General features: G+C 40.5%; 1 long non-coding RNA gene across 1 annotated transcript in view; it reads right to left on the bottom strand.

The window, feature by feature from the left end:
* The window catches only part of LOC143162163 (uncharacterized), a 29,427-nt gene extending 4,913 nt beyond the window's left edge, over positions 1-24,514 (bottom strand). Inside the window, exon 1 of the long non-coding RNA XR_012995651.1 lies at positions 24,491-24,514. This is a non-coding gene — a long non-coding RNA (uncharacterized LOC143162163). The remainder of the gene's footprint in view (positions 1-24,490) is intronic.
* Between the last annotated feature and the right edge of the window lie 3,362 nt (positions 24,515-27,876).

Here is a 27,876-nt window from a genome sequence, read left to right as displayed (position 1 = left end):
CAGAGGATTTCTAGTACTTCAAAAGTATGCACACCACATGGGCTCCCTGTAGCTGCTGCTATACAACAGCAGTTGTTCCCAGAGATGTACAACAGCAGGACCAGCAGATACATAAACCCATGAATCTCCATTCTGTACGGCACTTGCCTGTTACCCTGACCAGCAAAGCGAACCAGATCATTTCACTCAGCCATGTCAATTCAGCCTAATTCACAACCACTTTCCTTTTCAGTGGTGGGCAGCGCAGGGCTGTTGCCTTATTTACCTCACCACTGTGGAGTTCTGAAGTCTACCAAGACTATTTATAGATGAATATTCATTTTTTTATTATTCAGCATTTTTGCAGTCCAAACTTTCTCTGGTAGTATCCCAGCTTCCAAAATCCTAAATGCCATACTCACAACCACACTTCTTGACAAACACAACCATGTAATTATGTGCTGGCAGTTATTTCAAAGTATTTGAAGTACCAGAAAACGTGGGAACAACATAAAATATATAGCATAATACAAAAGAATAGTAATATGAATCACACAGTACATTTTTTATGTTAGCTATGTGAAAATGCTCCAGTTTTAAGTTTAGCTGAAGCTGTTGGAATATCTTCATTTTAACTGATCTGGAGTGCCATCAAGAATAATATGTCCTGTTACAGGCCGTAAGGCAAGGTGAGACAAATGATGTAAAGTCTTAGATGTTATTCCTGTCTGCGATTCTCCATTTCTGCTTTTCATCTCCTGCCCTTTTGCATACAAAGGGTTTGTTCTGGCCAAGCAGAAGTTGTCTTTTCCCACAGCCTGCACTACTTGGGTGGAGACTACAGCGTCCTTGCCAAGTGGCCCAAACTCTAGGGATTTGCTCCAAGTGCACCAAGAGGACATCACCCCACCATGGAGCTGTTTCCAGAGTCCTGTAGCAGCGTGAGATAAGAGAGTCTCAGATAACTGCTTCTTCAGCTTCTAAATATGGTTTGAAACAAGCTGATTTTGTTCCAGAAGCCAAACCATCTGAATTTAGAATATTCTCAGTAATTATACTTTTAGTCACTTTTTTTAAGCTTAAGCTTGTTAGAAAACTGAACAACTTAAAATGTCAGTAACTATATTTGGAGTTGGTGGATGAACAAATACTTCAGAAAAAGAGGAAATTGTCCTAACAGTTGCTTAAAGAACCTTTGGTTTCGTACCATGGCTAGAAATATGACACAGAACTGTAATTGTTCGTGATGGAGGAAGCTTAAAATGTTGCAAGATGCTTTTCCACACTCTTGATCATGTGAAACCCCTGTTCTAAGACTCACCTGCTTCCTTTCTTAATGCACAGCATACAGCACTGCTGGACAGGGATTGATGTCCTCCCCTTCGTTTTCACTGTTTCCTCCACCCTTCATCAAATATTCCGTGTGCTAAAACCAAACCCCAACTCCTGCCAGCCCTGACAGGCATAATCTTTTGAGCATTTTGAAAATCAGAACACCTACGAAAGATAGCTTAGGGAGACTTGAATCATGAGGCAAAGAGGTGAAAGAAACCTTCAGCTAATTCACCTCATCAGTATATCTGATACCAACCATAAAATATCTTAAGTGATGCTCAGGAAAAAAAAAGAGGCTGAGACACTTGAAATCATAGAATTTAAAGGAAAAATCTACCCTGGAACTTTTAGTGAGATATTCAGCCTTAATGTTAACTTTGTTCACGTTCTCGGTCTCCATTACTATGAGGATTTGGCTTGCTTTCACTTAATTACTTGCAACTAGACACTACAAAATGAAGAAAAACATCAGATATCAGAAGCCTGAAAGAAAATTACAAGAATTGTCTATTTTATTCTCTCTTCCTCTGGCTGCTGTGACAATGTTTTATTAGTAATATTTTACCAGTGGAGAAATTAAAATTAAGAGCTTGTGGCAGGGTCTCAGCTGTAGAAGAAAGGGAGAGCAACATTAGCAGAAGTGGTGGCTTCTACGTGTTTCAAACTGCTCAGAGAGACCCAGAAGGAGCAAAGGAGCTTCCTCTGACACAAAGGTTCATAATTCATGCTGGAGGACTTATAACTGGTCCTATTCCTCCCGCCAACACAAGGGGAGCTGATGAATGGAGGTGAAGCTCGGCAGTACCCAGGATTTATTTCCCAGCATCACGATATGTCAGAAGAAAAAGACAGACAGGCTCTTGTGCACATTACAGTGCCAAATGCCACAGACAAGCTGAGTAAACAGGGACAGGCTAAGGATTTCTGGAGATAAAGACTTCTCTCCCTTGACTTGTAGCGTAAGAGTGGAGTTGATCCAGAGCTGCTCTGGCTGCCTTAGGACTGCAAAACCTCCTACATCTGCTACTCAGCCACCCTTAATGCATCTATCATCAGGCTGCTTCACAAAATTCCCATCACAAGAGGAGCTATGATAAAAATCACACTCCTCAGTAAAACACAAACAAACAAAACTCACCAAGTCATCACAGAAGTTGTGACATCTCTGCATCTTTCCTGCCTCTGGTATTAGGATAACTGCTTATTTTCTCTATACTCTTTACCTTTCCCTGACTGAAACAGAGACCCAGGCAAACACTGGCTGTCCTTTGAATCGGGGGGGGGGGGGGGGGGGGGGGGGGGGGGGATTAAATTTAAAAAAAGTATTTAAAAAAATTACAAAAGTACTTTATTTGCCCTTTGAGGTTCTACAGGAGGTTCTACAACAAGCTAAAAAGACAAGAAAGCAAGCTAAATTTTCTTAGATGTTTATTCTAACTAGTGAACATAGTGGGATAAATAGCACGTGTCACAGAAATGCCTGACCATGTCTTAAAATGGCAAATCTAAAATATACAGTAAAAATATCTTCTTTAACTGTTGACTATTTAATTTTACCTGATTCGATGGGTCTGTTTCCAACATGAACAGCTCTGAGTTATTTGTACAAGGCAGTTATACATTATTAAAGTATCCCTTTTTATGCTTTTACTGTTTTGTCAAACCTAAAGCACATACACCTTCATGCTTCAGGTAAGATCTGCATTTTTACTTTCCACAGCTGGGCATTGCCTCATCGGCACATATTTCTCCAGAACCCAAAGAAGAATCTAGTAACACCTGCAGCTCTGCGCAGAGGATACACAGTGCAGATCAAAACACAGAAGGGCACAGATGGAAATGCTTCTCTGTGTATACATGGCACTAACTGAACATGAACCTTAAGCAGCTTATTTAATTTGCTCAGTGCCCTTGAAATAAAAAGCAGGTCTAGATTCAGATTTCAAGTTACAGGCAAGCATTCAAGGATGCTCAGACTGGATTAAGTTTAACTCTTTTGCAGGGAAGGTAAGATGGGAAATATTGTTTCTTGAAGGAGAGGAAATCAGAGCACATTGAATGCTGAATTAAAGATCCAAGTTGGGGAGACCAAGAAAGCAATCTTAAACACTAGTATCACGATGGAGTGCTAGTCTGCATTACATATGCCTAGAGAGTACTTGAAATGTTGCACAAGGTCAGGGACGTGGGGAAAGAAGTATACCAAAGAGCTGCACGGACAACCCCTGCTGTAATCGGAACATGGAGAAACTGAAAAACAGGCTCCTGGAAAGCTGAGAAATAATTTTGAACCAAACAAATAACATAAGTACTGCAAACTAGTTATTGCAGGTAACTTTCTGATAAAAATGCAATATCCCACTACACTTTTTGAAGGATTTATCCCTTTGCTAAGTGAGATGCACACGGATGCAGGAAGGGAATTCAGCTCACCGAACTATGGCTGTGTAGACCTTAGTTGACTAGACCACACTTGAAGAGTAGAAAGGAACCAGCTTGCACAGGGTTTTATCTGCAGGACAGGGCTTGGCTATCTACACTAAGGTGAGATGAATCACTGTGGGGGAGTACTCATAGCTCCATTGCCTGCTGGAGGAGTCTGTATGAGCGAGTGAGATGCACCATGTAGGTGTCTCAAAGCAGGGAGGAGGAGTTGCACCATTATGTCCCATCAATCTGTGCAGTAATTGAGTGGCATCAGCAGCATTAGAAGCCAGCGTATGCAGGACCTTTTGTTTTCCTTTTCAGGGCCAGGAGCCAGCTCCCACCCCAGCCAATAATTGTAGCTGTCAGTTGCAGAAACTCAGAATTATAGCTGGCTTGAAATAACGCCCCTCCTCTCAAGAACTGGTGCAGCATCATTCCCCACTCAAAAGCTGTTCACTAGGTTTGTGAAAAGAGCAAAGACTATTTGTATGAACTTTCAGAATGCGGTTTAATTTATTTAATGCTTTGCCAGCTTTTTTGAGAGAAAGGGCAGCAGAATTCTGGAAGTGTTTTGCCATATATTTCAGGTTGGGGGTAAGCATAAGAAAAAGCTCCTCTTTCAAGATACCTCTCCTTCCTTTCTGCCATGATAACCGTGTCAGCTGAAATCAAATTAGGAATGTATGATATCATTCCCACAGCTGGGGATGTTCAGTTCCGAGACACTGATTGGCAGTTGTAGAGCTAAAGTACACCTACGAAATCAGGAACTAGGTTTGTGCAGCAGCAGCATCCATCACTTAGGGTTATTCTGATCCACACTTCTGCCTGGGGATATCTTTAACCTTTAATTCTCAGGGAAAAGAAGAAACAAAAAGAGACAAGGCAGTCTTCCCCCATAGAAACATCTCAACTCATTGCTTCAATCCTTTCTTCACAGCTTACTGCAAGTCTGAATTTCTTTTGGGTTTAAAAAAAAAAAAAGAATAAAAGAAAGAATCGATATATTTCAATATATCTGCCTTTTGCTGCTGCCTCCATTCTGTGCTCCACTGAAAGGCATGGAAGATGTGCCAAAATAACACAAAATGACTGTTCTTCCTCCCATGCTCCCAGCTAAACAGGAAGCACTGTGGCCTCACGAGGATATTTTTTAAAAAACAGCTATGCCTTATCCTGCACTGAGCTCCATGGAAACATCAATGGAACTCATTGCTGGACCGTAGCCTAAAGCTGGGGTTTAGCTCAGCTTTTTGAGTTTGTTCTCATTTTGTCCAAAACAGCCTACGCATCTCTGGTACAGCTCTGCTGGCCTGTCAGGAGCTAAGCTGAGCTCTCCAACTTCTTTTAAAACAAGATACCAAGCAGCCATGAAATGGTAATGACTTTCAGTATTTGACCCAGTAACCTACAGGAGGAATGCAGGTAAAACTTTGTTGACTAATGCTGCATTATGTAAAGCCAGGATCAGATAAGTGCTGGTATTTTTTCTATGCTTGCCATGATGAATAAAAGCACACAAAGCTTTATTTTAAAATATAAATGAGGTTGGGCTGAACAATTCCTGTAGCTCTTTTAAAATTTACACAGTTGGAAAAGAATTGTCAATCAATTTTATAGGGAACAATGGATGCTAAACCTCATTCAAGACTGTTTCTGTACTGGTCTTATTTTCTTAGCATAGAACGCATTATTGTGATCCACGTATCAGATGGTATCTGTATGCCCTGTTCTTTGAATGATTTCATCTTTCGTGCATAAAGCCACAAGAGAATCCTGAAAAACCTTTTCAATTTGTTGATCTGAAAGAGAGTTGAAAACTGGAGAAGCCTAGTTATTTTATATCCTTGACTTCATTATTTTACAAAGTACAGCTACATGTGTTCCATTTTAACCAATAAGTAGGCCCCTGAAAAGTATAAATATGCCACTCAGTATGCAGGGGGTTTTTTTCCCCTGTCTGCAACAAGATGTTCTGCCAACTAATTCACATTTGCATGACATTGTAATATTTCCATTAGCATGGCTGATAAAAGTTTTGAGAGTCTGAACATGTTGGCAACCTTCAACATTTTTTAAGAAACTTTTGCCCTACCTCTTCTTGAGTAGGGAAGAAAGAAAACAACAGAAGAGTCAGACTAAAGGACTGAAGCAAATCACCATGACTTAGAAAAATGTGAATTTTAGTTTAATTAGCTTCTTACATTTGTTTTAGGTAGGAGAGAAAATCCATTTTTTAATGTTCTGCTGTTTTAAATGTTTTGAGGAAATCAACATAAGTGAAAGTGACATCCTGTAAAAGTTGGGCACAAAGCCAGAAGAATAGGTCACACTCATGAATGAATGTAGTCCAGAACTCTATTATCCACAAAGACAAGATATGAGTCAAACGCTGAGAGCAGCCAAAGGCCAGAAGGACAAGATAAAGGACATCAAGGAGACAACACTGAGCAGCTCCTACTTTATATAAATACTAAGAGTAGCTGGCACACCTTGTCCAGAGAAATCCTACCTTGGATGGGCAAACAGCGTCCACCAAAACAAGTCTCCTCCCTCAAATGGCAAGAGGCCAAAGAGCCAGAAATCCATGTGATGCAGGAGACAAATAAGGAAATAGATACCTCAGACTGAAATTAAGTAGATAATCAGGATACTAAAGCCTTTGCTGCTCTGAGAAATAGGGGTCAAAGAAATCACACAGGGTCACAGGTATCAAAAGGAGAAGCACTGTTCTGTTTGTATCCTCAGAGACCCACGTGAAATCCAAGCCCCCCTCATCTCACCTGAGAGAGGGTCACAAATCCAGGAATAGTGAAGTCACCTTTATTTTTTCTTCTTTACATAAAAAAAGCAAACTTAAATACAAAGGTTGAATTATAAGTATGGAGAAAATAATAAATTTAGATCAAGAATATCATACGAGAACCCAGGCGGAGAACACCAAAGCCCCCTTTCTCCTCACTCACAGCTCGAGACCCTGCTGCTGGGGGCGAGGGGGAAAGAATACACCACCTAACCCTCCCATAGGTTTCCTGTTGTCAGGCAACACTCCTGACAACTTTAATGCACTGATTAACCACTGATTAAGGAACTCACAACTTAACCTTTAATTAGCTCATCAACGTCTTGCAATCAGCAATGTGCAGCATACACAATTCTAATCTTGCTCCCCTCAAAGCTAACTTGATCCTGCAGAGTATTTTGTGCATCACTGTTTGTAAGTCTGGGCTGTTTTCAAAACTGATAATATAAGTCTTGCTATGTGGGAGAGTTGGAGGGTTTTTTCTTCTGGAGGGTTACACTGGAATAATGCTTGTGGCTTCTAGAAATGTTATACAGATAAGGAATTCAGCCTACCCTGTCTCATAACAGTATAATTTTTTTAAACATAAGGAATACACATTCATAAAGTACTTTATTAAAAGCCCAACTGCACAGCGCTGCAGGACATTCTTTACCTGCAAATTCTTGTGCCCATGTACTGCTCCATGTAACGGAGCAGAATCTCATATAAGAACAACTGAACCTACCACACAATTGGGTTCTATGTAAGGCAATCTCTTTCAGCCTGAAGCCATGTTTTAACTTAAGTAAGAATTTTAATGGTCTGCAAAGGTCCCCAGCCAGGGGAAGAAAGCTTTATTTGCTTCTTTTCTACTTGCTCTCCAGTACCGACCTTGCACCCATTGTAACTCTGCAGGTGTCACTGGGATCATCCCAGGGATGAATCTGCTGCTACTGCATTAAATCCTTAAGGAGTAGGAACAAACGTGTTGCCTTCGCTTAGTAAAAACACCACTGACAGAACAAGCAGGCTCCAGCAGATCTCTAATTTGTGGTCATGCATAAGCTCTGGTAGGAAGCAGTTCAGAAGCACACGTTCTTCTCCTCACTGTAGGGCAGTATGATGCCCTTGTTAATTTAAGCCACCTTAACCTTTGGGTTTACAGTTCCTCATGATCTTGCCACTAATTTGTTCACACTGTTCTTATGAAGTGAAAACAAGCCTTTGAGGGACCATTTCAAATGTCTACATTTCCATACCATTAACTCAGAGCAAGAATAGTTCCAATCTAACTAACTGCAGTCTTTAAAATCTGTAACAGCAGTGGGTGAGAAAGAGCTACGCCTAATGAGGCTCAGCCCGCTAGAACATATGTTTGTCAGTACCGCAGAGTAAGTGCCAGGATTTATTATGTAAATTATTGTACAACCATTTCCTTAGTCTCCAATACTAATGACTTGGTGTGAAAGCAGATAATATGCAGAAAAGAAAATCAAGAAAGAAACCACATTATTCATATCTGACTGTTTTTATTTCTGCCATCTACCATCCGCTCTCCAACGTCAGCCAGACTGTTTCTCGAGATAAATCTTTTAATCCAGTAGTGACTGCCAATGAGTTTGTGTTTGTGTCTGCAAAGGGGTCTAATAATAGTAAAGACATTTTGGTGTACACTGAGAATGAGAAAGGGAAATAAAAGAACCTCTGACCCAAAAGATCATCTTACTTTGTACCCTTTGGATTCCATTGGAAAGTACTTTTATACAGTTCATGGAAGATCCTAACTAATTTTTTTTTTCCCCACATAATAGGTAATCCATTCAGCAACCCACCTGGGACTATGTTTGTGACATGGCCTGATGTTTCACTGGCTGCTGTTCAGAAACCTCCTCTTTAAAGGTACAAATTCTGCAGCCTCTTGAAATGATTTACCAGAAATAAATGGTTAAAAATATATACTCACAGCAGCACCCTTTCCACAGGTGTGTAACACCTGACAGGGAAGCAAAGGCAGGCAACAAGAACAACCATCGAAAGAACACCTTATAGTGCCACAGCTCCTTGGTGCGGAGTCCATCCTTTCCAAAGCACCATAGTCATAATTCTGCATCAGTGAGCGCCTACAACCAAAACCACCCTTTTTTATTGTTTTAGTTTTGTAGTGCAAGGCTGAGTATCTGCTGTAAGAAGACTCTCAGCTGCCTTTTCCTTAGTTTAAAAAAAAACATTTTTCAAGTTAACAAGTTACCTTTCAAAAACATCTGTGTTGCAATCTTAAAAGTGATTGACAGACAGGTAGTCCCCAGCTCCCTATTAACTAATTTTAGGCACTTAACTAGAGTTACCCTGAGTATCCTAGAAGATAATGAGGCACCTACTGACAGCAATTGAGATCTTAGTGGTACGAGCAGCTTATTTCTCTCTACTGACTACAGGGGAGACTTAGGACAATTATGTTCCTAACTGAAGTGCATCAATTATGTACCTAAAGTTAGGCAAGATGAATGCAGACCTACAGAGCCTAACATTTACAGAGAATTGGTGCACCTAAGGTGCTTCTGTGGACAGGTCATTCTTTTAAAAGGCTTTTAAAGCCCCATGTTACGTTTTTAGGTACCTAATTCCCACTGAATTCACTGGGAGTTGGTGAACAACTACTTTAAAAAGACCTTTCCCCAAAGCACATTTGAAAATATTACCTCTGTTTTTCACCTGTTTTGGGTGGCTGTGCACAGCAACAAAGCAACTGAATGTCTAAGGAGAACAGCTAGCAAGTTATGGGAGGAGGTACAGTTGGGGAAGAGAGAAAATTGCAGTACCTTGCTGGTATATCCAGCACTTCAGAGGCCACTGGAGAATTCTGCTGGCTTTGTGTGATTGACATGATTTACAAAGGTCAAGGAGCCATGAGCAGCAGCCCTAGGTAGATGCCACAGCTGACAGCATTCCTTTTCAGTGGGATCACAGAGGGACACGAGGCAGTGACAGCATGCAGAGGCTATCTTCGTGATATGCACCACTTTAACCCTTTATAAAAGCGTGTTTGGTAAGGGCTTGTGTATTTATTTGCAAGATAAAAATATCCTTATTTTGGCAAAAAATCTGTTACAGTCCAAACAAAACCTTTGTTAAATGTAAACAAATGGAGGCTCAAAGGAGAAAAGCAGCACACACACATGAAATTGGTTGGTTTTATTTAGCATGCAAAAAATCCAAAGAGAGTTGATGATTTACCAGATCTGATAATATCCCATATGTAATTAAAGAAAAGAAAACAAATACATCATAATGTATCTAGCAGATCTACATTGCTGTATGCTACGGGAAAAAGTGCAATTCTTTTCTCTCTCCTGAGATGGACCATTTAAACCTGAGATACGTCATTTGGGTTTTAATACATATTTTCACAATAAGAGGCATAATACAAAACCCTGAGAAATATAGGTAGACAAAATTAGTAAGGAACATCCAGCTCCACACTTCCCACTGCTTCCATCATGAGAAGAAGAAAACATCTGCAGCACCAAGCCTGGTTCCTTTCTTATTACTGACTTAGAAAAAAATATTACCCCATTGATGTGAATTTCCAATACATCTCCACGTAATCTGCCCCTTAGCTATAAAATACCCAGTTTCCAAATGCCAGACTCTTCACTTCAGATACAGTTGACAGAATGGAAGGTTTTGCATTAGTACAATCCTCTTGCACATAATATTACCTGATGCAAACCACAGGCCTTCCCTATGCTATGTCATCCACTTGGTGGATTTTTATGCAGCTAGTGACATGGCCAAGTTAAAGCAGTTCCTCTTCCCAATAGTAAGACAACATTGTTCTGCTTAGAGAAGGGTCTTTCCACCTCAAAGGAGTAGGTGGAAGAGTCAGCAATAATAGCAGCAATAGGGATGGAAAACATAATCCAAATACAATGAAAGTCAACAGTCTCCTTCTCTATCTACTAGTTAACTATCTTCCTATCAGGGACAATTATTTTACCATTTGTACTCCTGTCATTGCCTCCTTTTGGTATTTCCTGCCACGTCGTGCCCTCTGTGATTGCACAAGTACCTCCCAAATCAACTCTTCAACCTGGCTTTGTCATCTTAGTTGCAGGCCAGGGATTTGTACATTCAAAATGTCCCATCAGAAATGTCAAACATCATGGAGAATGAGAGGGAGTGAGAAAGAAATAGAAATTATCACTGGTAACATCTAAAACATGCATTACTGCCTCAGATCAGCACTATTATCACTTTTAAATAAGAATTTGTGCCCACCTAACAAGGTGTTGATCTGTTGATCATGCCTCTGCCAGACGTGTCTCCTGTATGTGGTACTGATATAGGACTCTAATGAGTAATGTGTCCTAGGATACATTGCAAAGCAATGTGCAAGGCAACATGAAAGGCTGACTTGACAACCTCGCTGCCAATATTTATTGGAGAAAGTGATAGATAGAGGCTTTCTGTGGGGAAAAGCCAACTTTTTATGAAATAATTTGTCACAAAGTTAAATATAATCCATTTCCTCTTATGCAGGACACAGCAAAATATGTGGCATTGGGCACACTCCTAAATGGGGCAAAAGGTGGAACGGATAACTCCTTCCAGTTAGGTTTTATTTAATTATGCTTTTTATTCCGGCTGATCCAAATTCCTGCATGCAACCATGGAAAATGCTATAGGAGGCTTCCTGATCCTACAGCTGGAGTGTGAATGTGGTTTATAAGGTGAATATACATACAAATATAAAATACAGGTGAATGTGGTTTATAAGTTGTTGAGGGAGTATTGGGAAACTGGTGTCAGCAGCCAGCTCTAGAAAAGACAGCACTTCAGTGCAAGGCTGTTCACCGTATTAAATAAAGACTGAATTTTAAGAGAGTTGTGGTCCATTTTCTTCATTATAACATATGTGATATTTGAGCCTGGTGAATAAAAATGCTATCAAGAATCTCTGGCTTAGAGCAGGTTATGCTTTTAAAGCAAGAATTAATAACAATACCTAATAATCTGTTCAATTCTCTTAACCTCTCCAGGCCTAATATTTCCCCTCCATGAAACAGAGATAATGTGTATTACCCTCACAAAAATCACTATGATGATGAAAAATATCACTTATTCCCAATCCCTCTTCCCAGTGAATATTTCCCTTTAGAAGAAGATTAAAAACCTGATGGATACACGAGCTTGATGTAGGCTCAGCAACATTTTCATTCATTATAGAAGACATGAAACATATGCTCATATAGGACACAGGTTATGGCCTTACTTCTGGTTTCTCTTTGTAAATTTGCACTCTAGAAATTAGAAGCTTTTTAGTTCTTTAATGAGGTTTGTGGTGGCCTCTAGTGGTGGCTGTGTGAATGGGACATTTCCCTCTTTCCCGGCTGTCGGGTGAACTAAATGATGGCTACAAACAAACAATTCGTGTTGTGAGTTGTGGCTCCCAATCTCTCTCACACAGGAGAGGTGGGAAAGAGCTAACCAGCAAAGCTTTTGTATAGCTGACACTTTGGGATGACAAATACAGACTCTTTGAATGTGAAGAAATAACTTCATTTGCTCTCCAATTCTTTGTGACAAGCTAATCTAGGTCCTTACCTAATATTTCTTAATGTTTCATCCTGGTGTCCAAAAATAGCTCCTCTTTCCTAAAGTTTCCTTCAAAAGCCTTCAGGGTCTATGGTTTTTAAGGTGTGCCCAACCTCACTCTCGGTCCAGTGGAAAAGAAATCCGAGAATGGTGTTTCCTAATGGAGAAACACAGATTAACATTCAGTACTCTTGGAACACAGTCCGACCATGCTGCAATAACGAGCAGCCATAAAGATGGTTTTAGGGTCTGATGTTGTCACAGAAGAAATGTTTTTGAACTTCAGTCCCTAAGCTGTCTTCTAAATATTCCTCAGGTTCGTTTCCAAAGTATGACACTATCCTCTGGTGAGAGAAGTATACGCATTTTTCCTCGCAAGTAAGGAAAAACTTCTGCATATCCTGTCAGGACTTAATGGCTTCTTTGCCGGATGCCATTCATCATTTCTCTCTTACCTACCTTGAAATCATTCTCATAAAAAGACTTCATCATCCAAAACAGGAGTCTCTTTGCTACACCACTAAAATCTTTTAATGGTTTCCCTCTTTCTTCCTCCTCCTCTTCCTCCCTTCCTCCCCACTTCAGACCCAAAGACCAGGCCTCAGTACCGTGAGAGGCTCTACAACCAGCAAAACACTGACATGACTGTGTAGCAGTAATGGCAGCGCTCGCTTTAGACACCACATTGTCTGTGTTTAATGGATATGAGAAAATCCATTCCCAACACACTTGCTAGCAGAAATCAAGCTTTACAGAGCGCTTGACAGAGATGTTTGAACTAGACGTGCTCAGGAAGGGCCAAATGAAAGGTGAATCTATTTAAAACACAGAGAGGGTTTTTTTCCTTCTCATTTCTTCAGGGGCTTGTACAGGACTCTCACTCTATTTAGCTTTTAGTTTCATCTGAAATGCAAAATATTTAATAGTCAATTAAAATAATGACATCCTTTCATTCAGCTTTTCAACTGGGTTCCCAAAAGAGGCTATAAACCTCAATGGAGGAGCCCACAGAACAGCTTTGAAGTGAGCACTTACGTGGGCTGGGAAACTGAGGCACAGATAGAAGATCATACAGACAGGATGTGACAAGGTCAGAAATAAAATCCAATTTCCCTAATTCCTAGGACCCCATCCTAATCCCTGAACACATTCCTTTCCTTGCAAGGGGTATTTCAAAATGAACCATTAAATCCCACCACCGTTCTCATCTTTCTCTGGCCAGATGCTATCACATGTTGCTTTCATTATTGGTTTGTGCTATCCTTTGGCTCTCCTGCTCCACTCCAGCTCTCTCGGCTTGGCCCAAAATCTCTTCAAAAGCACAGTGCAAGTATTATTTCTGTTTCATGCAAAGCTTGCCTAAATTTGTGGTGGGGAAAAGGCTGCAGAAGAACTGTATCGTGTGACTCCCAAATGAAACCAGCTGCCTATTATTTCCACGTCTGTAACTTTAGACTAAATTATGTGAGCTGGAAAGCTAATCTTTGGCCACCCTTTGACAAAGAGAGTTCTTTATTTTTATTTACATTTTGTGCTGTTAGCATAGAAATTTGATCACAAATGTGACCTTGTTGTTATCTCCTCTCGCTCAGCCAATTTTTCTGCTAAGCTAATTACAATAGTCATATGGGATATTTGCCTTAATGTATCTTTAAATTGTAGCTGCCAAGTCTACTAATAAGAGGCCAATGATCAGTGACATCAACTTCCATAGGTCATCAAGGTCCAGGTGCTTGTGGCAATTGATAGCAATTGCAAAGTTCTCCTGCAGTCTTTACCCTGCTTCCTGACAGGGCGTAAAGACTTCATAACAAGCTCCATGCTATTATAGACTGTCCACATCTGGTAAGCGTAATACCTAATCTAGAGCTAATTTGAGAATACCTATAGAGGCCAGTGTAGGTATAACATTAGACTAGAGAAGGATAGTCTGGTACTGATGCTACAAGCTTATCTGCAAGATGAAGATTGCATTTCAAAAATCAGTTATCTCACTCCGAAACAGTGAGTCAGTGCAGAAACTGTCCTGCGAAACACTATGGCCAGCACTCTGTAAGGTGTAAAGCAGGTCATCATAATTGTCCCTTTGGTTATTAAAACATATGGTTTTCTCTTGAGCCTACATGTTAACGAGTGCTCATCTTGCAGCTACCAGTGGGGAGGAGTGCCTTGACTCATTTCACCTCAAGCATTTCAGAAGTGAAGTTTCTCCTCCAAGCTTCTTTATTCTTGTGGGGAGGCAGAGATGGGAAGAAATGGATATTTTTCTCATGTTCTTCCTGCCTTACTTCCTACAATTTGTTCTTAGTCATTCTGCCTGCTTGAGGTCTTGCAAGTGACTACACTTGACAGTGAAGTGACACTGGTAAGTATATTTATTTCCCAAAGTCAGGCTCCAGCAAGTGTGAGGGTGAATAAATGAAAGTAGTCATAACATAGCACTACCTAGTGGCTTTAACCAAAATTAAAATTTCAGTGCATTAGGTGCTGCATAGCATCTCTTCCTCGAGTACCAACTAAAAAAACAAGCTACCATCCGTATCTTTTACCACCTGTACTCTTAAGTGCAAATGGATTGTGTCTATGGCACATCAACCTTATCTGATCTGCATGTGAATTCTGTTTTTTGAACTTTTTCTCCCCTCAACATTTCAAAAGCCGAAGTTCAAAGACACACATAGTCAACCCTCAAAAATGTAAAATGGCTTATGCAACCTATTGAGAAATAGATAACTATTTTCCTGAATAAAGCAGCAGATTTCATAGAGCTCTAGACAGAAGTAATACATGGTATGAGATGTCTTCTTCCTTTGGAGGAACTGATGATGATGCTTCACTGGAATATTGTGCAGTAAAATATTTACCACTGCTACTATGGAAAATCTGAAGATCCAAAAATAGAAGGTGGCAGAAGCAGGACGCCTCAGTGCCAGGTCTGAATTGTTATGGTCTATTCACAGCCAGCATCTTGAGGCTCAGAACAAATCCTGCAATATACTTTCTTCTAAAAAGAATTTATGGTCAGGAAGAAAGCTGACTAGTGGTATGAACTCACTGTAAAACAAACACATGCACAAATCCTGGTACTCTTCAAAGCGTAATAGATTCAAATCTACTTCCATCCAATTATTTCTTCATTTTCAGAGGGCACAGGGGAATGAAAGTATTCAAGCTTTATCTTAACCCTGCCAGATCTGCGTAAAAGAAACCGGCTTATAGCTTAAGGCAAAAACATATTTATTTCTAGAACCTTTGGCTTCCTGGCTGCACATCTCATGGACTGTGAGCATCCCACATCCTCGGCCTGTTTAAGTCTTCACTTCAGCAGATCTTCAGTGTAACACATTAGTGAAAGTGAAAAACCATTAATTAACCAGCAAACTAGGCATGCAACAAGCTCGCTGTCTCCTTTGACAACCTGGAAGTGCAAAAAATGTCCTTGGCCTTCCCAAAATGTGAAAATCCTAGGTCCTATGCAACACTAGTCTCACCATGTCCACAACTTTTGTCTTAGAGATAACTCAGAAGAAAAGTCCCAACTCCTCATGATTCTACATATTTCATTTCCTGTATAGTTTTGCAGTAGCCAGGGTATTAGAATTTGATTGCCAGCATGTGACTGTCTTGGCTGTTCTACATAATGTAAGTCCCCCTTGTAGGTCTAAATGAATATATGTATATTTGCATATGTTTATGTATGTATATATATTTACCTAAGTGTCAACATTAGCTGATAAATATGTAAACAAATCCTGGAGAGTGTAAATTATAGCATGCATCTGGCAGAGTCAGTTGTAGTTGGGTTTGCCTACTGATTTTCATTTTAAGTCCTTGCTCTTACATGCTCATTACTTCTAAAAGACTTGTTTTTATTATTATTGTTACTGATTGGTGTTATAGTAGCACTTACAGACTCAAGCCTTTTCTTTTAGGTATTGTATGCAATAGACAAATGTTCTGTGATTAGTTTTGAAGGTATCTCTTAGCTCTTGACATGACCCACAATCTGACTGAGCCACGTGGGTTCAGCAAAGGCCCAAACAACCCTTCCTACTGATTGTGTGGACCATGCAAGGGACAGAAGCGTGCTGAGGTGTTGGCAGGATTTTGGCAGTTTATAGGACCTAGAATATACATGCTACTGCAGGGTTCACAGATTATTTTTAAGGCAATTTCCCAAATGCTTCTACTCTGATTTCTTCCAACTACAACTTCATCAATCATTTAAGCTTGCTTAGACCTTCTAAAATTAATTGTCTTCATACTTTTTTTTTAGTCTTGAAAAAAATCATAGTGAGTCCTTTAGTTAAACAATATAACACCAAAGTGGCTGAAGCAGAAGTATTTTTCAGGGAAAGTTTCCAATGATGAAACACTTTGAAAACACAGGATTCGATTTACAAGGTCTAACCTGGTATAAGATACTTGATTTCTGCATGGAAGTATGAGGGCCCTTTCCTCAGGCTGGAACAATATAGTGGGCACAGATTTAATATGAAGCTCAAAGGTAGGATAGCCAGCACTTTGATGGGACTAAGCTTTCCCCCCCCCCTTCCTCAGTGTCAGGCCACTCTCAATGCTACCTTTGATAGGGTGTTAGACAACCAGAAGCTCCCCAGACATGCATTCTTCTGTGTAGAGCATGCACAGAGAAAACGAGACACTGCTTATCACCTCCTGCACATGCTGTGTCTGGATGGCTAAGACACACACATGCTGGGTTTGCTGCACATTATATGGAGGAACCTACACAATCTCTCACATTAGACTCAAACACGTACTATGGAGACCACGTGCCCATATTACAAAAGTTCAAAAGTTCCCACATCAAAACAAATGGCAATTTGTTCAATGTTATGATGCAGCCATGTGATTTCAAAGCCTGCCTCTCCCTCTCCCCTTTCCCCCCAACATATCACCTGGAACGGTATTTTCTCCTGTGTACTCACCTCCTCCTCACCCTAGTGGACATGTCAGGTCAGCCCCAAAACACGCCAGGGAGTCTTTTGCAAAGATGAGAAAAGGAAATAGAGGCAGGCACAGAAAACATAATTGCTGGGGTGCGGTGGTGTGCTCCCCCTGCCCTGCATAAGCAATGACCACCAGTTGGGGTCGTTGTGGCTGCATCCAGGTTATGCTGGACTTTGGGGATGGATGGCAACACAGTAGCCAAGTGCTGCCTGGAGCAGTGAGTCAAACGGCTTGCTGATGTGCAAATATGACTATAAGTCAATCATCTTACTCTATAAATAGTGGACAGCCCAGGGCCCGTTGAGCTCTCCTGCATGGCAGCGGGATATGCCCTTGGGTAGGGACGCCTCTCAAGGTTACTCCTCGAGGTTGAGAGATTCCTTGCCGCAGCAGATACTCGGTAAGTGACTAATAGCATGCTAAACTTCGAAATCCTAGCTAAGTGATATAAAGGATTGATTGCGCATATATAATCCTTTAGACATAAACTGTTGACCAAGTCTGGACTAGGATTGGATCCAGCCGCACCTAGACTCCTCTCTGAGAAGGAGTTTAGAAAGCAAGGGAGTCCTTTCTGAACCTCATGACTCAACGGGAGGGTCTCCCTGGCAGTTTTGTCTGACCCTGCCCTCTATGCAGTAAATAATCAAGTGTACCTTGCCGTTGAATCTTATTCACTGTCGCATTTACCACTGAACTTTGTTAATTCACACTTCAATTCACTGTTTTCTATCAATAAAGTATTGTTGCTTCTCTCTTGCAAGTGAAGTGCAGTCTCACCCCATCTGCGACATGGGGCAATCCAAAGGACAGTATTTCAGGAATAAAACTTAGCCTGAATTGATTTTTGGTCCTTCTGCTTTCACGTTAAACTTTAAGAGCATATTTAAACCCTAAGTGGTAATGCTAGACTTGTACCTGCTTTGGGATGTACAGTCTGAAGCTCCAGCTGTCATGGACAGGGTTTACAGCCAATAATTACCACCTGACAAAAGTGTAACATGAACAACTAGCAAATACACTGACACTTGAAGGCCTGAAACCTCAAGGACTTCCCAGAGCATTGTAGCTTCCCATCACCACAGCAGACTCAATCCAACCTTTTCTTGGTTGACACAGCCATTATAGTGGTGTTCCTAGCAGCGCTATGATATTTCATAGAGAAGAAAAGGTTCACAACAGAACTGAAGACTTCACTCATATGTCTGTCTAATCCCAGACACCACTGTTGAATTCACTTGAAAACAACTTGCTTCTCAGAGCCTGCAATTGTGTGTTTTCAGTCCTTTTTTTGACCCAGATTATTCCCATTTTATCTTTTTACTAAAGCTAATAAAAATGTGAAGTTTAATAGTACAGTAAATTGTTCCTTCAGCTTCAGTTAGTGTCTGTCTTAAGCCAACCTCAATATATAAACTTACTATAACCCATGCAAGGTGAATGCCCGTTTTTACTCTTTCAGTGTGCCCATTTGAACAGCAGAAATTTTGAACCCAGTAACTCATTAGAAAGTTTTGGAGTTTTTCTGTCTTGGAACAAACACAGATTTTGGCTCTGTTGTTTTCAGTCACTAAGACATGGCTCAATGTTTCTGACTTGGTTCTGTTGGTATTATAGCATCTCAAACTTCCGCTTTTTCATCACCATCATCTGTAAAGGCATCTTATGCAAGTAGCCAGGAGACTTTTGACCCAGGCTCCTAGCTGATACAACTCAACATACCACTGTCTCATCAGAGAGGAGATTTTCTTCAACATATTTACAAATAAAAACCTTACAAGCAAAGTACAATATTAACTATTATATGAGTTTTCAGTTGAGAACAGAGAAATAGCTTTTTCAGGCTACTTTTTACAAGAGTACTGAAGCAAGTTGAAAATTTCCAATGGATACTGGCAGTGTTTTCAAAAAGTTTTGAGAGTGACTTTGTAACACACTTGCATGGCCATTACTATTTAGACTGCCACAAAGAGACTTTACTTAGGCTAAAGTTACTCTAAACAACAGTAATTTCTAATCCCTACTTTTGTACACAACCTGAGAATGGGTTTGGATCATCAAGTTACTCTAATTAGTTTAGAAACTCAAGATATTGAAAAGAATAGGGAGCAAAACTCTCTCTGTAATTCCAGTGCTGTATGTATACCAGGGTTATTAATTTCATGCAATGACAACAAATTATAATGTCATGAATCCTTGCTTCATTGTGATATTTTCGGTCTGTCAGGTTGCAGGAACTGATCTGGGTAATAAGATAAATTTACTCGGTTAATAGGCTTGGTTTCTAAGCCTTAACTCACCTTTGATACACAGCAGATTAAGTGTTAGCAAGTGCCGAGCCATTCTGGTGTCATGTTTTGCTGTTGCTCACAGCAGAGGTGCTTATTTTAACTTTCATAACAATCAGACTTTGATGACTATGGGAGAAAGCTTCTTAGTATATGAATTACAGGCTGATGATCCAGATGAACTCTCTCCCCCAGCAGTCAAGCCCTCTACCTCAACATGAAAAGAAATCAAGTCCAACTTGTACTACATAGGGGAGCCACAGCTCTCCTTTGGTCCTGCTGTACAATGGAGCTTCAGAGAGCCCATACGCTAAATTGCATCATACATAGGTGAAAAGGATAGGAGTACTGGGTCTGCCTACTGCTAGCTTCAAAGACAGTCTCATTGCAAGCACTTAGAGGCAGCATTTGACCACAATATTACTTAACCCGAAACCTCTGGCCTTGCACTTAGCATCCCAGCCACAGTAACACTTTAGAAGAGACAAACTTTCCATTTGCTGGCTTCATCTAGTAGTGAGATGGAAGTAATTTGCTGCAAATCATTTATCATTATTCAGCTTCAGTGAGGCTGAGAGTATGCAAAGTTTTAAACATATTATTCCTCTGCATCACTCCACATAGAAAGATGGATACTTTAAGTTGCTAATTTTTTCAGGTTCCTTCAGGAGAGAAGGAACCCTCTTCATTTTCACACATGCTATGATTTTCTTACATCTACTCCTCATCAAGTCCTCAGGCTTCTTGCCCTCACATACCCACACGGCACTACATAGCACTGCTGTTCAGAGCATCTCAGCAGAACTGTGGAGCCAGGAACTTTGACAACACCAGGCTACCTAAAGGGTTTTGTGGCTGCACCCATTTAATCCAATCTTTGCAGCAAGGTGCCTTGGTGTTGCTCACAGCAGAGGTGTTTTATTGGGCTTTGTTTCTTTTTTAAACTTTACTAACAATCAAACTTTGGTAGGCATGAGACAGAGCTTCTCAGTATGTGACTTACAGGCTGCATTGGGTGATTACATGCACCTTGTGAGATCTTTTTTCCATCTGGAGAAAAGAGAAGTACCTCACTATTTCAGGCCAGAGATTAACTGGTGACTATGGCTACACAGAAATCTTAGCACCATTGTTGCATACAAAGGTGGTGTGGCAGTTTCTAATAACTCTACTACCCAAGAGTGGGTAGATGTGGAAGCCAGATGTGGAAAGAGCACCTGGGACTGCCAGAACTCAACAAGGATTTGAATATATTTTTCAGTCTGGTGTGACAATACCATAGCCTCAGCACAACTCCACATCAGCAAGATCTAGGATAGCCTGCACAGCGATATTTACTCTAAAGACAGTGCAATATAGGATCACAGCTTACATTGTGGTTTACAGAAAGGGAGTCAAAGTGTATTTCCTGAAGATTTGTAACTTAAGGATAGAGAGGAAAATAAAATAATCATTTAGTGAACTTAGCTGAAGGATTTTCAGAGAGCAGCCAGTGTCTATTGTTTCTTGCCATGGCTATGACTACTAAAACAGCTTGGGACTCCATGTTGGTCATGATTGAAAAGACTCATTTACCTTGAAAATTGAGATATTTATGGATTATATACCACCTCTCTAAAATTACAAATAAGATGGACAAAGTGAGTCCCTTTTTACAGCTATTATGTCTAAGAGAAATAAGCTGGAAAAAGGATGAGGTTTTGGGTGAAACTCCAAGCCACCTAAAGGCTTCCACTGACTTAATAATGCCAAGTATCTCCTCATTTCCATTTTTTTTATTATTATTTTTTTCTACTTCCCTTTGAGCACACAAAACTAATAAATGTGTTTTTATCACAGAGAAATAAGGTAGCACTGCTGAAATGTGCAAGAGCAAGCGGGCATGGAAGCGCCTTTTTTTTTTAATAAAACTTTTAATAAAGATGTATATACAAGCCTTGTAGCTCTTCAATAAGAGCCTGAGCCTGCATGTTGCTTATAGACCTCAACTTCCCCTGAAGTCGGTGAACTATTTTACAGGAAACAATCTTGTGCTGGCCCCAAGGCACTGAAAAATATTATCTAATATATCTTTTCTATCTTGAACCTCCATGATCAGATTTTTAATTATATCAGCTGGGGAATACCTATGAACACAGGAGAACAGATACGTAGATCCCAGCTATTTGCTCTCCTGGTGCAAGAGGGGGTGCATGCTCCCTCCCAGACTTGCACATCAAGTGCTGGAAGGAAAGAAAGCTCCCAGGCTCCCCAGTCGCTCTGTCCCACCACAGCCCCAGAGCCAGCCTGAGCCCATGCGCTGCAGCAACACTTCAATTGCTGGCTCCGTTATAGGAATATGGCAGACAAGGCCTTGATAGCCAACAGGTCTAACTGCTACCAATAGTGCTAGAACCCAGAAGTCATAGAATCACTGAATCATTTAGGTTGGAAAAGACCTTTAAGATCATCAAGTCCAACCGTAAACCTAACACTGCCAAGCCCACCAATAAACTATGTCCCTAAGCACCACATCTACACATCTTTAAATAGCTCCATGGATGGTGACTCAACCACTTCCCTGGGCAGCCTGTTCCAGTGCTTGATAACCCTTTCAGTGAAGAAATTTTCCCTAATGTCCGATCTAAATCTCCCCTGGCACAACTTAAGGCCATTTCCTCTTGTCCTATCACTTGTTACCTGGGAAAAGAGACCGACACCCACCTCGCTACAACCTCCTTTCAGGTCGTTGTAGAGAGCAATATGGTCTTGCCTCAGCCTCCTTTTCTCCAGACACCACCAAGTCCAACACCATGATAGCTGGCAAGTTTTTTCATCAAAAATCGCAGCCTACAGGAGGTGACACTGACACCTTTACTTGCAGTAAGCAATGAGGACATTTTAGGAGGAACATCACAAAAATAATTTTGGAGCCAGTAATTCAAAATTTTTCAAAGTAAAAGATAAATAAAATGGATTAATACTGATAACAAGAGTTTTCTGTTTCAAAAGGGGCAATTTGATAAATTGGAAGTACCAGTTAATAAAATGAACTAGGCTGGTCAACTAGACAGAAAAACCTTGGGATCTGAATGCCTGCTTGCAACTTCTGCAAGTTCATAAAAGGTGCATAAACTCATAAGTTCACAGCAAGTTCATAAAAGGCTTTATAAAACATGGTGCCTGTGAGACCAAGAAAGTGAGCTGCTGACAATCCCGGCAGACTTACCCTCTTCCCATTCCTCAAACCATCCTTCATGATCTGGCCTCTTGAAGTGCATTCTCAGACCTCCTTGGTGTCCAACCACCAGCCCAAGCAGCTTGGGCACAGGTATCCCCAGCATGAGGAGCAATTCTGGCTTCAGGCCAGAGGAAAAGTTGGAATAAAATTTGGTCCCCTGTTTATGACTCCCACACATGCTCTGCTCAAAATGTAACACTAGAAGATTCAACTTACATTAGGGGTTTTTTTGAAGAATCTTATTTGTGTTTGTACTCAAAAATGTGCTCAGAGTTTATTTACATTGTAATAAAGAAATATCATTCCTTTGGCAAGTATTACAACTACTTAGATATTCCAGTGAGAGCATTGCTTTAATGAAAGCAACAAGAGTAAGAAAAACAGACAAACAAACAATTTTCTCTGCCTGTTGAACTGTGACAACTACTTTGTCTCCTATCCACCTCCATTAACAATGGAAACAGTTTTCCCCAACAAGTATTTGTAATAAAAGCTGTAGGTGGTTCCAAGTTTGTGGAGATTAGCACTTTGAATTTAATTGCAGATGCTTTCAGATGCCTTTTAATAAAAAAAAAATTTTAAGAAGTTGAGTGCTATGGGATGCATTAAAGCATAGACCAGCCCAGCTATTTACCAGCAGAAGGACTGATTCTGTTTTAAGGCTAAATCACACTTAACACTGGTATAAATTGTACAACATGCAGACTTACAGACCTAGGAGGTATGAAACCTCCTTACGGACAGGAGGTATGAAACAGAAACAGCAACTGACAGGAGATGGAATAGAGACACACACACAAAAAAAAAAAAAAAAAAAGAAAGAGGAGTAAACTCTAGCTGTCATTTTATTTTTTCCTAGCAGTCCCTGACAAGGCAGATAGTTCTACTGTCCGCCATTTTCTCAAGCTGCAGGAGCACTCAGAGGAGCAGGGCTGATAGCACATGAAGCTGAGACAATGATGAAAATGGATTTTAGTAGCCAACCATCCCGGAAAGCAGCTGCTGTGCCACTCATTCAAACAGCCACCATGAAACAGGTACACTTTGATTCGGGTATAACACAGAAACCTGCAACTCTGTAGCTAGATGACGAGGTATCACTGTTACAGCCTGATTAAGGCACTGGAAATGTTACAGAGACTTTAATTTCTGGGACTCAGACACATAACACGTAACAACACATCTTCCCCACTTTCTCCCTTGCGTCTCAGTCTTACCGTTACTACCAGATAACCAAAATAGCTAAAACTGCATAGGGAGTACAGAATAGTTTTTAGTAGGTTCTCCTTCTCCAACCTGACCAGTTTTTCAAACTCAGGCTTAAGCCTCTCTTTTGATAACTTGCATCATCTAACATAGAAACTGAGCAAGAGATGCCCTCTTCAGAATACTGGGCAACAGGATGGAAGACACAAAAACAGAGTCTCTCAATTCACCAGCTCCTTAGTGTCTACACTTTAAAGTCCAATGGGTAAAATTACAGACAAGAAAAAGCATTAAAACACAAAAGCTCTGGCCAGAAGATATCATGCCATCATTATATAAATGCCATAATAAATAGCCACACTAATTGTAGTCCATGAAAAGTATAGAAACAACTATTTGCAGGTATGACACTATAACTTACTTATCTTTTTAAAACCCAGATTGGATGCAAAGAAATCAGAGTATTACATTTGCTGATGATAACTCTAAGTGTTAATGTTAAATGTTCCCTTAATGCTAACCTATGTTTTCATAAGCCTATTGTAACAGACTGTACATAACAAAACACAGATACATTTAGCTACGGGCCTTAGGAATAGGGAAAAAAACCCAGCATTAGCTAGAAAAATAGCTGCCTATCTAGTCTATCTTCCCTGAGCTATGCACCAAAATTAAAAGACTTACCTACTGTCCAATATGAGCTGAAAAGGCTTGTCTACTTTCTGATGATAGGATTTCTGCAGCAATAGTTGCAAAATGCTCACCACCCAGGACACCCACATATCCAGTTCATGCATGGGAGGATGTTTGTGTTGTGTGGGTTTTTTTGGGGTTGCTTTTTTTTTTTTTTTTTAAACACAGTAAGTCAGCACACAGTATAAGAAAAGTACAGCTATATTAGAAACTGTTATTGGAGGGAAAAAAGAAAAAAAAAAAGTTACTTAAATGAGTTGTCAGGATCCTGATGGTGCTAGCAGACCTTGCTGTCCCTGACCAACCTTAGCCCCCAGAAGCCTCATGCTTAAATGGGCAGGGGTGTAAGAAAGGCCCCAGGTGAGGCTGGTCAGAGCCATTAAGACTTATTTGTGCCTGCAGGGCCCTGACCTAAATATCTCAAATGACCAGTCCTCCCATCATTTGGCTTATCCTTAGATAATTGCAAAGGAATAAGTAGTGTATTCCCTCCTATTTCTGAAATACAAAATCCACTCTGTATTACAGCAGAGAAGTCCCTGCGTTCTCCTGATGTAGGAGTTACTTGAGTGTCACAGTCAGAAAAGAACACATTTTTACTTGTGCTGTGTGAAAGAACACCCATGATACACATTAAGTCACTTTTTTCAGCTCTAGTGACTCACAGCAACAGGGACTTCAAATGGCGCATATGCTGAGGTAATTTGGATCCTCAGAGCCACAGCAGCCAAATGAAAGGAAAGTGATGCCCACTGGAGACCCAGGCCAGTAATTAATCTTTAGAAAACATTCAGCATTTCAAGTGAATTTGATCTAGAAAGTGACTAATTTCTCAGGTGTTTGCAGAAGTGCTGGGACAGGAGGAGAACAAGAACGTGCCAGAAAAGAGGGCAAGTTGCTGGCTGCTTTGAGCAGGAAGACAGGAGAGCGCTTGGTCTCCCCATGACTTGAGTCCTCCAAGCATGAACCTACTCTGTCACAGCCAGGCTTGTAACATGGGCATCTGCCTGCTGCTGTTTTTTCGAATTTATGGATGCCAGAGTCCCTGCCCTTAAGAGCTTATAACTGGAAAGGAGAAAACAATAGCAACAGGCAAAAGAGAAAAAAAAATCTAACAAAACAAAACTGGGGTATCCAGTTCTGGCACTGCTGCTTTTAATTAAATTAGTGGAAAAGCATATGACACAGACAGATTTCCATTGTGGGTAGGAACAGAAGACTGACTCCATGATCAAAGCATCGGTTTGATGCCATGGAACACATACTTTCTTTTAACTGTGTTTCATTATAAAGCTAAAAGAAGCAGCAAGTCCAGGGCTGCAAAGGTGGAGGAGCAAAGTGGGTGGGACTGTAGAGGAGATGAGTGCGACTAACAGGAGAAGGAGAGTGAGAGGAGGTGGGCAGCAAGGGGGAGACGATAGCGAAGGGCTGCCTTGGTAAGAAAGCAATGTGGCTAACGGGAACAGACTGCAAGTGCAGGCAAAAGAGTCTAATTCCAAAGGGGAATATCTAATCCAGCTGACTGACAAGCTCTTCACAGCTGGTTTGGATGCCCCCTTGTGAAAGCCTCTGCATAGGAAGGTCCTTTGGCTGGAAGACCGTCTTTTTCAGTTGTAGCTGTGGCAGCTTTCAAAAAGGCTTCTCCTAGCAGAGAAGCCATGCATCTCATAGAACGTAAGGCAACAGAAAGAGCCCCGCACAGCTGTAGAGCCAGCCACCACCTGCAGGCAATACCCTGCACAAGGGTCTTCAGATTTTAGTCTGGTATTTATACGAAATACGACAACAAGACACAGAAAAATTCTACGCCTAGTCATTAATAAACTAGACTAATACTTCATTCAGTGCTTGGTACAGTTCCCTCAACAATTACAGACTGCACCTCCCACAGATTGCTGTTACTTAATAGAAAGTGCTGATAACAGATCATTCTGTGTTACTTTTCTGTGTAATCTTCACAACAGTCTGTAATTAAAAGCATTAAGCAAAAGAAAGAATTGGCAGGAAAAAATGATGCTAAAAACCAGGATGAAAGTAGCCTATTTTAAGTGGCAAGAAAAAGGTTTGTATTCCTAGCAGAACACCAAGGAAGGACCCTGATCACAAAAAGCATTTAGAGTCAACCCTACCCTGAAATGAAATTTGAATAGGTTTGGGGGAACCCTCCTGTGTAAAAGGGAAATGCTTTGAATGGAAGCTACAAGCTGAGCTGTAGTATCATGGATCTAGAGGTCAAGAAAGACTCTTACTAATTTCAGCTAGTTAGGAATCATTTTCTCCCTCATCTTCCTCACCCACCTACCACACCGATAGTCGTCACCTCTGCAAATAGCTGATAGCTATGCTGGGTAGCACAATCAAAGTTGCCATCATCAGAAATGAAAATGCACGGATTTTTTTCTGTTCTCTGTGGGTCTGACTGCAGCCTGAAAAGATTTGGATCGGACTAAAAAAAATTATAGTAAACACATGCTGGCACATACTATGAGTTCTTACAAGGAGTGCTGGAGAAACCTGGCATGATTTTCAAGGGAGAGATGTTAGCATTAGAGGAACCATTCTGAAGCTGACCATTGTAAGGCAGACTATATAAATATTACAAAACTATACTTTATGCCGTCGGATCAAAGAACATATAGATTAGCCAAGATATAGGATTTGTGTTTTGTAGTGACATGGCAATAATTTAAAAAGAGTAAGTTCACCAGAATGATAGGAAAGGAAGACAAGAAAAAGGCAATTTCAAAAGTTTCCATAAATTAAAAATCCAAAATCTTCCTTCGTGTGTATATTTTCATGTGACTATGAGTCAGCTAACTAGGCTATGAAAGTCAGTGAAATGGAAAATGTAATAATGTATACTACAGGTAACTTACAAAAGTAGAATAACAAGCACCATTGTGGTGATGTGGTCAATACTTCAGAATCATGTTAAAAGGGGCTCCATTTCCAAAATGACATACCAGTCTCTGATTAACACACGTCCTGTACGGATGTTTTCTAGCATGTACAAGAAAAGGCTTGGAAGCAGTCAAGTATTTTATGTCAGGCTCAGTTTCCAATTTTCTTGCACACATCAAATTAGCAATCTGTTTTGTTTGCAAATCAGCAGCATAGAAGAAATTAATTCTACACATAAACTCAACTAGTGTGAAATAAAACAGACAGTATAACAAAGCTTTAATGAAACTGCATCCAGCACTTGGGGAAACTAATTATTTATGGAAAAGATAGACAAGCTTCTTCACAAGAATTCAGCAAAACAGCATTTGTAACGCTCTGATAAAATGTGAAGAACAGTATAATCTTCCTTCAGCTTGCTGAAGTGTAAACCAGCAGCATTTTTAAAAGTCATTAGAATTTCGGCAGTTGATAGT

Source organism: Aptenodytes patagonicus, chromosome 1 (genome assembly GCF_965638725.1).
Source record: "Aptenodytes patagonicus chromosome 1, bAptPat1.pri.cur, whole genome shotgun sequence".
Classification (NCBI taxonomy): Eukaryota; Metazoa; Chordata; class Aves; order Sphenisciformes; family Spheniscidae; genus Aptenodytes; species Aptenodytes patagonicus.
The sequence above is the reverse complement of the archived record's forward strand: the minus strand, read 5'-3'. Positions and strand labels throughout refer to the sequence as shown.